Here is a 14,617-nt window from a genome sequence, read left to right as displayed (position 1 = left end):
TATTTGCAGGAATGCTTGCATATCTGTCTCTTCCTTAGCCTTTGCTTGGATGGAGGTTGGGCCCCTATAGTTCCATGCAGCAGTTTCAGAAATGCAGCTCAGTCCTACAAATGTTTATGTAGAAGGCAGTCCAATTTAAGTTAATGGGTTTTACTCCTAGATAAGTAAGTGTCAGATAACAGCCTTTGAGGTTCTTTCTATAGATACCCAAGTTCAAGCAGAAAGTTTGAAAGGTGTTTTATTGGTTCTCCTATTGAATGAATTAACTTTGAAATGAGGATTGGAGTTCTTTCCCGCGGCAGATCCGAGGTGAGCTGTTCCGGCGCCATGAAACTGAACATCTTCTTCCCGGCTCCGGCTGCCAGAAACTAATCAAAGTAGACGATGAGCGCAAGCTGCGCACCTTCTGCAAGAAGTGCATGACCACAGAAGTCTCTGGATGCTCTTGGCGAGGAGTGGAAGGGATATGTTGTCCGCAATCAGTGGAGGCAATAACAAACAAAGCTTCCCCTAGAAGAACTGGAGAAAGGAAACGCAAATCTGTTTGGGGTTGCATTGTTGATGCCAATTTAAGCATCTTGAATTTGGTCATTGTAAAGAAAGGTGAGGAAGATATTTCTGGACTGACTGACACCACTGTGCCTTGCCGGCTTGGTTCCAAGAGGGCTAGCAAAATCCAAAAGCCGTCCAATCTCTCCAAAGAAGATGACGTCCATCAGTATGTTGTGAGAAAACCATTGAACAAGGAAGGCAAGAAGCCCAGGACCAAAGCACCCAAGATTCAGTGCTTGGTAACTCCCAGGGTCCTACAACAGAGCAGGCGTATGTCCTAAAGCAGGAGTATTGCTCTAAAGAAGCAGTGTACCCAAAAGAACAAGCTTCTGGCTAAAAGAATGAAGGAGGCAAAGGAAAAACGGCAAGAGCAAATAGCTAAGAGGCATAGACTTTCTTCACTGAGAGCCTCCACATCTAAATCTGAGTCAAGCCAAAAGTAAATTAGGAACTGTGTTCCTATAAACATTAAATAAAACTTTTATGGGGGGGGGGGGAGAGAAATGAGGATTGGAGAGAGGAAACACTGGAGGATGCCATTCATCACAGAACTCCTATATACTGTTAGATAGAGCATGTATGTGAGCTTTTTATTTCTCCAAAATGTAATTGAGGAATACCTAATGGGATCTGCACCTATAGCAAAATCTAGGAGATATTCTGAAGCTATAATCACTGCACATCTAAATGGTCTCTGTTTATCATTTGGTTGATAATAAGTTCAGTACGTATAAATTTATCTTTCATTTTTCCTGTTCTAAAATATTTTGACTGTTTTGCCTTTAAAACTAAGAGAAATAAATTCCAATTATATATTTCTTTTTTTAAAAAAACAAACTCAGTCCTTTGAGCTAAGAGCTCGTATGTTGAGTGGGAGCTTGAAGAGAATTAAAACAGCTGAGAGAAAAGCCCTCGTATAGCTTTTTCTTTTCACCCTAGAGGGAGATTCTGCATCACATGTGAAGTCCTAAGGAACCAGACATCTTTTAATCCCAGCTGGTTATAGGTTCCAAATGAGATGAAAAACAAATCTCCCCCAGACTAAATAGAAAGAAATGCTTAATACTTCCACATCTCTGTAGGCTCTCCCAAACCTGTAAGTGTTCCCATTAGAGCCTGTCCGTTGCACTGCTGGGTGCTGTCAAATCAATCATAAACTAGGTTGCAACACAACAAGACTGATCCGGGGAACAGGGACAGACTTGTTACTTTCCATTTCAGAGTATTTGTTTCATCAAATCTGTGCTTGCAGGCTCTTTTCCATATTATAAAGGGAAAGTTTTCCTTTACTGATTGCACAAACCTTGGCTTATCATTAGATTGCCTGGTTGCAATGACATTGCCTAGCGAGATACAGTGAAGGCAAAATTGTCTGACATTCAGAATTCCTAAACGAAAAGCTTGCTGTTGAAATACCTGCAAATTAAATAAGTACTATCACTGTATCTCTGTTCCTGGTGCTTTATAGAATGCAAGAACATAGGTCCCTGCTCTGAAGATCTTACATATATAAGAAGCCAGTTAGTTAGGCTTCCAATACACCCATACACTTGACTAGTTGACAGTTTAGGCAGAAAGTGAATCAACTTGTATCCTGCCATATTGGTAACAGTAAGACTCCTAGACAAGATGTTACAAAGATATGTTTGTCAGTACAGCATATGCCTCTTTTGCCATCCCTCCCAGCCTACATCTAGGTTTTCATATAGCACAGATGAACCAGATTCCAGGGTTTTAATCAGAGTTTATGCCTGGGATTTATTTTCATGAACTGTGTGACAAATTGCTACAGTCTAGATCAAACCCTGGACACCAGCATTGGGTTATTGGGCCCCTCAGTATCTCACCCAGTAACTTATATTGGTCATCCAACCTTGTCCCTATCCAAGTGCTCACGAATGAGTATCTCCCAACAACAAATGCATAGTCCACAACACAGAAAGAAGGATCTGTCTGGGAATGTGGGTATAGACCAGCCTTTTTTGGTGGTTGTTGCAGGTGTGGGAAGTTTTGGGGAGTTTTGCTGCAATCCTATGCAGCTGAATCCTGTGATTCAGGCAACACTCCGCTGAAAACCTATTGTCTAGCATGCTTAAAGTCCCAAATGAAACGAGTCTGGATTATACCATTAGAAGAAATGCCACAAGAATATATTGTAGTAGGAAAACATAGTAACTCAGCACATTCCTCTAGGTGCTCTTTGGACATTCAAGAGGTCACTAATAGCCAACACTGCTGAAATTATCCTCAAATATGTTTTTTAAATTGTACAATATATAATATAGGTTGCCTTAAGCAGTATGGCAAGATTAACAATGGTGTGGAAGGGGAAAAACAAAAGGAGCTCTTCTGGAAAATGTTTCTTGGGAAAAACAACAACCCACAAGCAGGAGAGGAGCAATGAGTAGCCAGTTTTTAAAATGAGGCAGTCGAGGAACAGGGAACAGTGTCTGAAGCTTGGAATGCTACAGTATGTTCAACAATATTGACAAGTGAAGCTTCACTTCTTTCTGTGCCTTCAGTAGCTCAGCAAGTAAAGCTTCACATGTGCGCACACACAAAATCTCCCTGCCATAAACTCTTTTTTATCCTTATGCAGTAAGTAGAAGAACAGCAAATAAAAATAAAAATTATCAGATGTCAGTGATGGCGCCAGCAAAATCTGCATCAGAAACATGGCGCTTCCAGATGAACATTCATTAGAACTTTAGTGCAAATGTCTCTGGAAAACACATTTTGGCACCTACTCTTGCCTAATTTTCACAAGCATTTTCACCTACAGTAATGCATTTTTGTGTATTTTCTCTCTCTAATGTATGCATAATGTGGGCAGGACTTGGACCAGCAACTCACTGTTCAGAAATCTGCTTGCTCTGCTCTAATACCCCTCCTGAGCAAATTTCTCCAAGTATGATTAGCATCGTTTTCTCCCTCATGGTAATGGGACTATAACCTGGGCTGGGCCATCATAGAATTGTAGAGTTGGAAGGGACTCGAAGGGTCATCTAGTCCAACCCCCTGCAATGCAGGAATCTCAGCTAAAGCATCCATGACAGATGGCCATCCAACCTCTGCTTTAAAACCTCCCAAGGGAGACCATTCCAATGGATCTTTAGGCCCCAGAGGAATGCCTATTGTACCTGGGAAAGGTTCCATAGATTTCGGAACCATGATCTTCCAGGGTTTCAAAAATGCACGCGAGCTTCCATAGGTACAGGTGGCTTCTCCACCCAGAATTGCCTTTGAGGATTCAGAAGGTGGCAGGGCAGAGCTAGAACACTTCTGCATTTATTTAAGCCCTATTATGAATGCCTGAATAGGGCCATTCTAACAGGGCTTTCTGTGATTTGTCAAATATGCAACTCTGTAAGATCTTCAACAAAGAGACCTTCAAAGCTGGCATGTGAATGTGCTTAACATATTAAGCAGGAATCAAATAATTTTTGCTCAAGTCTGACTGATTGCTAATTCATTGATATAAAGAGGTGGTTCTACACATTTTTAGCAAGTGGGTTAAGGGTGGGGAGTTTGCACACTGAACATTTCTAACCATTGTTAGGGGGGGGGAACCCTCTTCTCTCTTTAAGGCACCTAACTAAAGCAGCTAATTTTTCACAAGGGCAGAGCAGCTGCTATTGTAAACCCCTCACAAATTCAAGGTTGCACTCAGAGCTTTCAGACATTTGGTAGAACCAAAACATTTCAATGATGCCATCATTTATTTATAGCCTGTTCAAAAAATGTTGGGTGTTAAAATACCGCATGTGAAAATATGGACACTTGATTTAAGTTGCTGAACTTAAAGCTGTTTTCCAGTGTAGTTGAGGAGACAGATCATTATAGTAGTCCAAGGTTTTCTTGATGATATGTATTCTAAGGAACCGTAACTGTTATTACTCATAGCCTCCAACATTCCTCAGATGAAAATAGGGACATTTCCTACTCCCCTGAAACTGACCTGCCTCAACCCCCCCTTTTTTGTCCACCCCCCCCCCCCGCCTATAGAGCATTTCCTATCAGAAGAAGGACACGTGTAACCACCACTACACAAACAGGACACGGCACACACACCCTCCACTGACAGCATGCTACAAATGGTGAGCTACTATAGAGAAGAACCATCTCTGTGGCCCTAAAAGAAAACTAAAATGACATCACCTGTGACCACTTCCAAATTGGACCTGAGACCTCCTGCATGGAATGGAAAAATAGCAGAACAGAGCATGGAAGGGGGAACTGTTGTTATGTCTATATCTGGGGGAGATTTACCTTTCCTGTCTAAGAGCATGGTTTGCTCATCCTGACTTTGGCCTCGCTAGCAAACTTTTTGCTTCATATATTAGTTATCATGCGTCTGATTATTACTGAAGTAGTTAAGATTATTATTCAGGACCTTCTATAAAAGCTAGTTCTCTAATACATGGCCTCGACTTAAGCAGGTTTTTGTTGGGAGCTGAATTTGCCCTTCCTTGAGCTGAGAATTTCTTTGAGACTTCGTAAAGGAGGACAGAATGTTCCCCCATTTATAATCTGAGCTGCTATGGGGCAACTCTCTGACTGTTTCTCTAGCCTTAAGGCTAAAACAGAAGTCTTTGTAGTTCATTTTGTGCTTTCTACACTTATTACCAGAGAGTCCAGGGTGTAACGTAACCCTTGGAGAATTGCTCATTCCAAAGATCCTGTGCTCACTTGCTTGCGCATTTTCTGCAACGTTCACTGGTAGGGCAGTAATTTTCCATGTTTGACCTTTGAGACCCAAGTTGTTCTATGTCCTTCCTTTTTGTTTGTAATACCTGAGTCAAAATGGCTCATGTAATTTTAAGCAGCCCAAAATTGTTCAGTACTTCCTTGAGTAACTGAAAACCTGTTGTTTAAGGTTGAAACAAAGTCTTGAAATAGCTCCCTCAAAGAACTGGTGCATCTAGACCAGGTATCTTCAAACTTTTGAGACTCAGGACCCACTTTTAAGCCAGACATGCATTTGAGGACCCATTTCTTAGTTTTTTTACCATATATTTGTATGGTGGTAGTGTGCCTGTTGCAACCCACCGTGACCCAGCAGTTGAAGACCAGTGCTCTAAACTGACCAGGCTGGATCATCCAATGCCGTGATTAAATAAAGATTGGAGGTTCTTAATGTTATCTACAAATTCCATTCCTTGACTCCCCTGATTTTACTCAAATGACATGGTTTCCACAATAGCTTTCTAAAAACTGTAGCAAAAGTGTCCATTGCAAAATGTATGGGTTCAGAAACATACCTGGGAATAAGGCCCATTAAACAAGATGACATGTATAGGATCGCACTGTTAAGAGACATTGAAGAAAATATTTTGAGTTGTGTTTCTTTTTTAATCAAGCAGCATTTAGCGCTGTTTTGTATATACTAAAATTTTGAGAGAAGGCGCAGGAAAAAGCTAGCAAGAACCACTACAGATGGATAAGGAGTAGGGGGAAAGTTACAGTTACAAGCCAAAGACCCTGGGTTCCCTGGGAGTCCATCTTTTTTTATTTGACAAGTTCTTCCCATGCTAAAACGGAGCACCCCACTGCAGGGAGCAGATAATAGTGGAAAATATATAGAGTATCTTTGGACAGAGGATAATGATAGCCAGGTGCTTGGTAGCCTCAAGGCTCCTCGGATATCTATTATGTCCAGTAGTATTATACGCAGCGGAGTGGTTTATGAAGGACCTGAGGGCCACATCAATTATTTAGCAGTACAATAAATTGTGCAGTCACTTCTTCAATGCAGATAGGGCTTCTGTGATGACTGTTAAATTCTCAGGATCAGATTTTGCAGATTTAGTTGATCAGAAAAAGGGCCATTTGGTGCAGATCCTAAAATAGAAGGTGTTTTTGTTTTTAAAAACAAACTCATATAACGGGGTTATAATTTTTCATTGGCATTATGCAAACTCTTACTTATATGAGTTTCATTTGATTGCATCGGAAAAAAGCAAAGTAGCCATAGCAAACATTTTACCTGGGTAAAAGTGAATCTACCCCATTCAATAATTAGATTCCTATCTGCCCATTCTTTCATTTAATTGGAAACTGTTCTCTAAAGATAAAAATGGTCTTAATGCAACCCAGAGACCCAAATGGGAGTACAGAAGGAGCACTGCCTGTTTGTCTGGTAAGCTAACCTGCCTAAAATAAATCTAACAGGACAGCAAAATTATCCAAGAAGTGGGTCTGACTTGAATTTAAAGAGAGGTTGAGGAATATCATATTGTCAGCACTACTTCTATTTTTGGATATACATTCATTGGTTTCCCCTGAATTGTTTTCTTAAATTTATCATTTGATTATATGGTTGTATCCCACTCTGGGACCTTGTGGAGAAAGATGGGTACAAAATACCGGTATCTTGAATAATGATAATGATGGTGATGAGTTCTAATAGCTATTAGGATTCATTCAACGGCCTAATGAAACTAGTCAAAATATTTTAACCTTCAAGAAATCCTTAGGACTGTTTCACATTCTGCATTTTTAGATCTGCGCCTAAGATGTTTTTAAGTATCCACCTAAGAATATGCTATGTGATTGCAGCAAAGATGTATTTGCAGACATGTTTCACTCAAGTACGCTTACTGGGAAACAATAGTTAGTGACAGCTCTCCAGCGAATCACCACTTAGCCTGAGGAGGGATTCATAAGAAAAGGGAAAGTAGTTAGACTGGTAAGGAGAATTGATTGCTCAGTAGGCCAGAGGAAGTTATTTGACATGGTTTGATCTCCTACCAGCTGCCTCTGCCTTTTCCTACACCTGCCAATGCAAAGGTAGCTTTTACCCACCTATTGCAAGGCATGCCTGTTTAGCTTCCATTTTAAAAGTTTGTGTGCCCCTAATCAGAATGGTGCTCCCACTTATTTTCCATTCATTTCCATCAAGAGGCAGCCTCTAGACTGGTAAGTTGAAGAGAAAGCAGGTGTTCTTTGTGGGTGAAGAAGAACCAACTCCTTTTTGGGTCATAGTGCCTTTCTCTCAAATGACAATATCATTCTTCTCCCAACTGTACCCTGCCATATTTTCTGTTTAAATATTGGAAAGGTTTGAAACTGATCATTTGAAACTCTACCCATCCTTATTTGCTGTAATTAATTTACAATAAATCTGAAATTTAGTATCAAGCACAGGATCTGATTGAAATATTCTTACATTTACTTTTCAGAATGTGGTTGTCATTTTTTTTAAAAAGCGACATTTTGCAGAGGTGTGTGTGTGTGAGAGAGAATTCATGCACATTTATTACCAGAAAACTTATTTTTGCTCAATTATGCTATTGCCTTCTTCGTCTATTCTGGGATTGGAAGTGATTCACCCTCAGTCACAACACATCAGCATGTCATGGGCATATTTAAAAATATGCAATTAGTTTTTTTTAACACTTTGTGTGCAATACTTCCCTTAAGAAAAAAAATAGACTTTAAGCTACCTGTTACCTGCAGCTTTCCTTTTTTTGCTTGGAGTACCAGACTTTCTTCCTTTTAAAGTATAACCTGATGAACACTTTCAATAATAAGGATGAAAACAACAGAGTCAAGGTCAATACTATTGGAGACTGAGTAATAAAATTGTCTTTAGCAAAGGCAGAATGAAGTGAATGCTGTTGAAAAGTGCAGTCCTGCTGAGCAAGACCAGTGGGGTTCTTGGGAAACTTCCTTTAAAACCGTTCTTTCTCTTTTCTGCTGAGAATGATTACTTGGAAATTATGGATACAAAGAAAAATAACATGCTCACTAGCACCTGTACCTATGCAAAGGTCATAATATTGCAAACATTTATTGGCCCAAAGATTCATTAATAGCACAGTCCTGTAAATCAGGGCAGTGGCGCTGGTGCCCACCGGAACTGGCAGAGTGGGAGACCAACATGGAGTGGAGCCAGAACCAATGACTGGCAGATCCAGCTAATTCTAGTTTTGTTGTTGTCATCTTGGTCCTCCTCCTTGCTGAGTTGCACTAAGGAGGACACAGCCTGAAGGCAGTGCTACCCCCTGGACAGGTGGTAAGAAATCAGACAGATGAAGACTGATCAAGGTGGGCAGACTTCAGGCTTCTTGGACCTCATTGTGCTGCTGTTATTGTTTCTTTACAAGATCCCCCAAGGTCTACCAACGAGAGTCTGGTGCTATTGGACTTACAGGAAGAATTAAAGAGCAATGTGGCTTTGAGCACATTCTGAGACCAGGAGTTTCTTTTTGGCACCAGAACCGAGCTCAGATCACAGTCCTTTCTTCACAAAGTCCATTCTTGTTTAGTTTTCTTCATTTCAGCAGCCTAATAGTTTTGTTGTTGCTGTTGTCCAACACTTGGGAGTCAAAACTTCATGCTGATCTAGTAAAATCATAGAACCAGTGGATCCTGATTTACCATCTACCCAGTGCTATTTAAAAAAATAAAATAGAAAAAGAGGCGCTGGAGTTCACCACAAACCTCTCCCTTGGTCTCTTAGAATGGCAATGGCACCCACCTGAGAGGCGCCAGAGCTGAGCTTCAGTGAGCTCCAGCTGAAAAAAAAGCTCTGTGTTTACCTATATATTTCTACTCCATAAGGTAAACCCCATTGACTTCAATGGGACTTTCTCCCAGAAAAGCGTGCATAGAATTGCAGCCTTAAATGAGCACCAGAAGCATAAAAGCACCAACACCTTAAGACAGATGAATGGTAGTCTTCTGGAAACTTACTTGGAGAAGAGCTGTATCTCAGTGGAACGGCACTTACTTTCCATGCAGAAGGTTCCACGCTCAATCCCCAACTGGATTGGGAAAGAACCATCTGAAACTCTGGAGGGACACAGTAGACACAGGTGGAGAGTCTATGACACTCCAGGTGTCTTTGGGCTTCACCTTTCGTCAGCCAATATGGCCAAAGGTCAGGGATTATGGGAATGACAGTCCAGCAAAATCTAGAAGGCTACAGGCTCCCCAACCCTGGTGTAGACAATACTGGGTGAGATGGACCAATGTTCAGATGGTACAAGGCCACTTCTTATGTATTTGTGATACAATTTCATTGACTTTATCAGAATTACTCTAAACCCAAGTTCCTTTCACATATTAGTCACATGAAGGGGGCACCACATGATCATGATGCAGCAGACTGCACTGCTGGTCCCTCCCTTAGCTTAGGCAACTTCCCCTGGCCCCACCACGAATGTCCATGCATTAGGCGTGGATGCTTATAATGGGTGAAACTTACATGTATAGACTTCTGCAGTAATTGGAATCCCAAAGGATCAATGTCCCAGCTCAGGGACATCTATGCACATAGGTTTTACCTATGCAAACATCTAGGGGAAGCCATTCAACCACAAGAGCAGTACTGGCAGCACAACCCTGCTGCCCCTTGACCATGTGGAAACCCTTTCAAACGAGTAATGTTTTCTGTCATTTCTGCATTTGCAGCTTGGCTGCCACCATCTATTTCCGATTTGAAAAAAATTACCACTGACAGCCATTTGTCAATTTGAATGCCAAGTGCTTTAGATATTTTGCCACCTCTTGATTGCTTTGATGCTTGGCAGGTGTCAGTTCTAAAACAATATCATTATATTACAATAGAAGCAAATGACATTGCCTTCATTGGTATCAAATATAGCCAAATTTTCAAGGGATATCACCAACCAACAATCAAATACTGCCAAATACTAAAATACCAATATGAGCCAGTGTAAAATGTGCAGATGTCGAACGTTCACAGAATATTTGGCAAATATCCAAATAATTGAAACTCAAGAGATCACATGATAAATACCCCATCAAAATTCACAGAGGATGATTTTTAGGGGAATACTGGGGCAGAATTAATTTCAGTACTAGCTTCCTGCATTCTCAATCTGATGCTTCTATGCTAAGCTGTAAGTATGAAGCAGGAGAAGATAAGAAGAATCCTACTGGCTCAGTCTGAAGGCCCTATTTAGTCCAGCATTCTGTTCTCACAGTGGCCAACTGGGAAGCTTGCAAGCAAGACATGAACATATTAAATACTCATCTACCTGCGAGTCCCAGCAAATGGCATTTAGAGGCATAGTGCCCCAATAGCTACCATAACTAGTAGCCATTGATAACTTTATCCTCCATGAGAATCATGTACCTCCAATAAAACAAGAGCCCCAAAACAGATACCTTACAGTGTCAGCTGGAAATGCATCTTCTGGCATCAGACTGCAGAACTGATCTGCCTGCATTGGAGCTTTTCTCCTTCTGGAAGATAAATCTATGAGTGGGGTGTACACTAAATATTCATCTGCCTTTCTTCAAAACTTCTGTGCACACTCACTGTCAGGATAAAATTGCACAGCAATATTTCCCACTCCAAAGCAACTTTTTACTACTCATTTTATGGTAATAAGCTACTGAGAATGAGATCCTGAAAATGAGTTCAACTTTTGTCATGGGGAAAAACTGACTGTGGGATTGGCCCAGATAGAAACAAGAGGGAGGGTGTATTTGGACACCCTATCCCAAATACACTTGCTTTTGTAGTCCATTTGTGGAACAAGTAAAACTCAAGTTGTCAATGGGTGGCTATTTCTGTTGACAAAGGTCGTTGGGAAGATAGCAAAAAAATGTAAGCAGCCCAGTGAGTGTTGGCTATGAGGATTATCATATATTAGACACCTTCAGACAACTTAATTCCACTTGATTCCCTTCACATGGTGGATTCAGAAAACAATAGCTACTGGGTGATGCTGGCTGTCTAAATCCACAATAAGCTTCCATTAATTCCAGGTAGTATTTCGTCTCAGTTTGGAACTGTGTTTTTGTTTTCGTGCTTTGTTGCTTTGCTACAGAGGAGGCGGAGTGCCTGGCAATGTGAATGGATTGCAGAGGGAGGCTTGTGATCTTCTAATCCAGCTGTGTTCAAAGTTTTCGTGATTGTCACAAAGTGAGCATTTGATGGATGGCACAGAGGGCTGGGCTACCTTGCTTTGTGAATCCTACCTCTCTTCAGGGCAGCCGTGGATAGAAACTTGTTATCAACCACCGTATCTCCCAAAGAAATCTAAATGTTTCATATTCTGCTCTCCTGTAACAAACTTCCTGAACTCTTCCACTCTCCAAATCAGCTTTTATAGCTTTATTCATGGCCTCTGAATGAAAATAGAATTCTAAATATGGGTATGGTAATTTGACATTGCTCCTTTGCTCTTTTATATAAGGGGGGAAAAATAGTTGAGATTTACAACCCTTCTTAAATCACAGTGGCCCTCTTTTTATAAAGCAATACTGCTTCGTGCTGGGATTGACATCCCAGAGAGACTGAAGCCTTCTGTTTATTCACAGAACAGATATGGAATGGGTTGTTAAAATGCAGTCTTTCCCAGGCTACTCCACTGGCATGTCTCATCTTGATCTAGACTGCCTGAAGGTCGATTTCAGTGGCTAGAGGATATGTGAGACGGCATGCTCATTAAGCATTGGGCTTTTGAAGCATTGGTCTAGACTCTAGAAATATCTTAAATGCAGCCCCATCTATTTGATCCATGGGTTCCAGCAGGAACATATATATCAAACCACCTGGATACGGGTTTCGCACAAAAGATAAAGATCTCCATGGCTGATCACAGTGATAAAGAGATGGGGATGATCCTTATGGAAAATTTTGATTATTCAGACTTTTAGACAATAACAGTCTGTATTACGGGGCTCTGGACCCTTGGCAGCTAACACAAAACATTGCAGCATATCCCCCCCCAAAAAAATCCCACCACCAGGATTGAGACAGTTGAAAATTGCACAAGCAAGAGCAGAGGGCTCACAAATGGAGGCAGAGTTTTGCATTATCAGCAGGCAATTGCTGATATAATTTTTATTGGTGTCTCATTCATTTTTCCCCGTTTTCCTTGTTGCAAGGAGTTCCTTAATTTGGGTTTTCTCAAGCTAAAGACAGGCATTTGCTCTGGAGGTACTGGGACAATTTCACCCATTTTTAGCAGAACTTGTCATCTAGTCCAACTCACTTATTTATTTATTTTTAAACCCACATGCATTTAAATGGGGAAAGGTCTGAGTCAACACTGCGATGGGGGTCCACATTTTGCCCCCCGGTGGATAGGCAAAGGGACAAAACTGAGGCAGGTAAAACTAACTGAAGAGTGATAGGATCTGAATGTCCAAATTACATATTATGAGGAATGCATGGCTGCCTTGAACCACAGCCCACAAGTCCCTGGTAGTATCAGGTTTAAAACATGATGTCATTGCATGCAACATTTTTTTTTTTTTTTTGGGTAGTACACAGTGGAAGGTGACAGGGAAACTTCGAGGATAATGCTTTCACACCATTCAAGGTTGTTTCAGAGGCAGGGGAGCAGCCCTTAGGTCAAAAGAAGCCATGATTCCTCACAAAATGTAGCTTGGGCCTCATAAGAGTTGCTTGAGTATCCACAGATTTTATTTTGACAGCAGTGAATGCAGAATGTGACATTTCCTGTTCTTTGGAGAAAAAATTCACCATACCTAAAGATGCACATATTGAGAGAGAAATATCAACCTGCCAACACATGAAAGTGTTATGGCTTCAAGCTAGACCTGAAAGTTTTTGTGAGGGGGAAGAGAAAAAAATCGATTACCATTAGCTAGAAAGACTTTGGCTTTAATCTTATGAAGAGTCGTTTCATTACAAAGCATTTTTAAGAGCTAAAAAGCTACACTCCTGATATTTCTAAAGAATTAATTTTTAAATGGGTGATGTTTTTATACTGGACAATTCAATGTGTTCCTTTTATCTTCCTGGTGCTTCTTTCTAAAGAAAAATAGAGAGGAGAAGCTTATTATGGGCTGGATCTAGAGTCGCACACAGTAGGGCCCCTTTAGTTTGCAGAGGTGAAAACTCTTGTTGGAGGATGGGGGAACAGTAATACACACCGGTTTAGCTTTTCCCCTGCCAGAGGCAGATTTAGGGACACACAAGTGGCTCAGTCACACTGGGCATGGAGCCTATGCTGCAGAATGGAAAGCGAGACACAGGCAGCCCAGGTAAGTCCTGCCCCCATATAACTGATCACATGATGTGGTGTACACACAGCATTTGAATGGCAATGTCCATCAACTTTTTTTGGGAGGGGTGGCCCTCTCAAATATTTTCTTGGGGGGTTGGCTCCTATGGAATGTATAAAGTTCAAAACAGCTTAGTAAGTTTGGTCCCAGATATAAGCCACAAGATTCCTCATTCAAGCTGAAGCTACTACCTCTTTCACATAACCACCACATGTGGAAAAAGTTTCCTTCCTTCGATTCACTTTCCCAACAGTTCTTATTTCTCAGTCTATACATCTTTGCTAGCCTTCTGGGAAAATATATATAATGAGTTAAAAAAAGGTTTTTAGATATATTTTCCAAAAAAAACCCCAGAGGCATTCTTGCTAGGTATGGTTGGAGATGATATAATAAAGAGTGGCCCGAAACTGTTCCTTTATGCTACTACCGCGGTGAGAATACTACTCGCTCAGAAATGGAAGGAACATGAAATACCCACAGTTGAAGAATGGCAGCGGAAACTCAAGGAGTACGCAGAAATAGCAAAATTGACTGGAAAAATCGGAGAACAGGGTGACGAAGGATTCAAAAGAGACTGGATGAAATTTACAACATACATAGAAAAGAACTATACACAAATAAAGACACTTGCAGGACTGAAATAGACCTCATAATGTTTTTTAAAAATCATTTGTTTTGGATTTAAGAACATTGAAAAAAAAATATTACAATAATTGAAGGATGTATATTTAATGAAATTTTGAATAGTATTATTCCATAGTATTAAGTACACATAGAATGTAAACATGACAAATGCGTAAATATAAAGAAAATATAGAGAAACCAGAAGAAGGAGGGAGGGAAGTACAAACTTGTTTAGAGTTAAAGTATTAAGGTTAAAAGGAATAAGGTATGTATTTTGTATTATGATGATGAAATTTGTAAAATCTATAAACCCAATAAGGATCATTAAAAAAAAAGAACATGATGAAGCTACCTCAGAACCCTACACATTCCCCCCATCGGCTAGTCAACACAGATGATTTCCTGTGCACCCATCTCAAGTCCTGGG

General features: G+C 40.6%; 1 pseudogene across 1 annotated transcript; it reads left to right on the top strand.

The window, feature by feature from the left end:
• The first annotated feature begins 312 nt into the window (after window positions 1-312).
• LOC310675011 (small ribosomal subunit protein eS6-like) lies at window positions 313-1,056 on the top strand (annotated as a pseudogene). The gene has a single exon. The product of its transcript is annotated as a small ribosomal subunit protein eS6-like (transcript).
• The last annotated feature ends 13,561 nt before the right edge of the window (window positions 1,057-14,617 follow it).

This window comes from Podarcis tiliguerta (assembly GCF_965153285.1).
Source record: "Podarcis tiliguerta genome assembly, chromosome: 3".
Lineage (NCBI taxonomy): Eukaryota > Metazoa > Chordata > Lepidosauria > Squamata > Lacertidae > Podarcis > Podarcis tiliguerta.
This window is presented reverse-complemented; position numbering and strand designations above follow the sequence as displayed.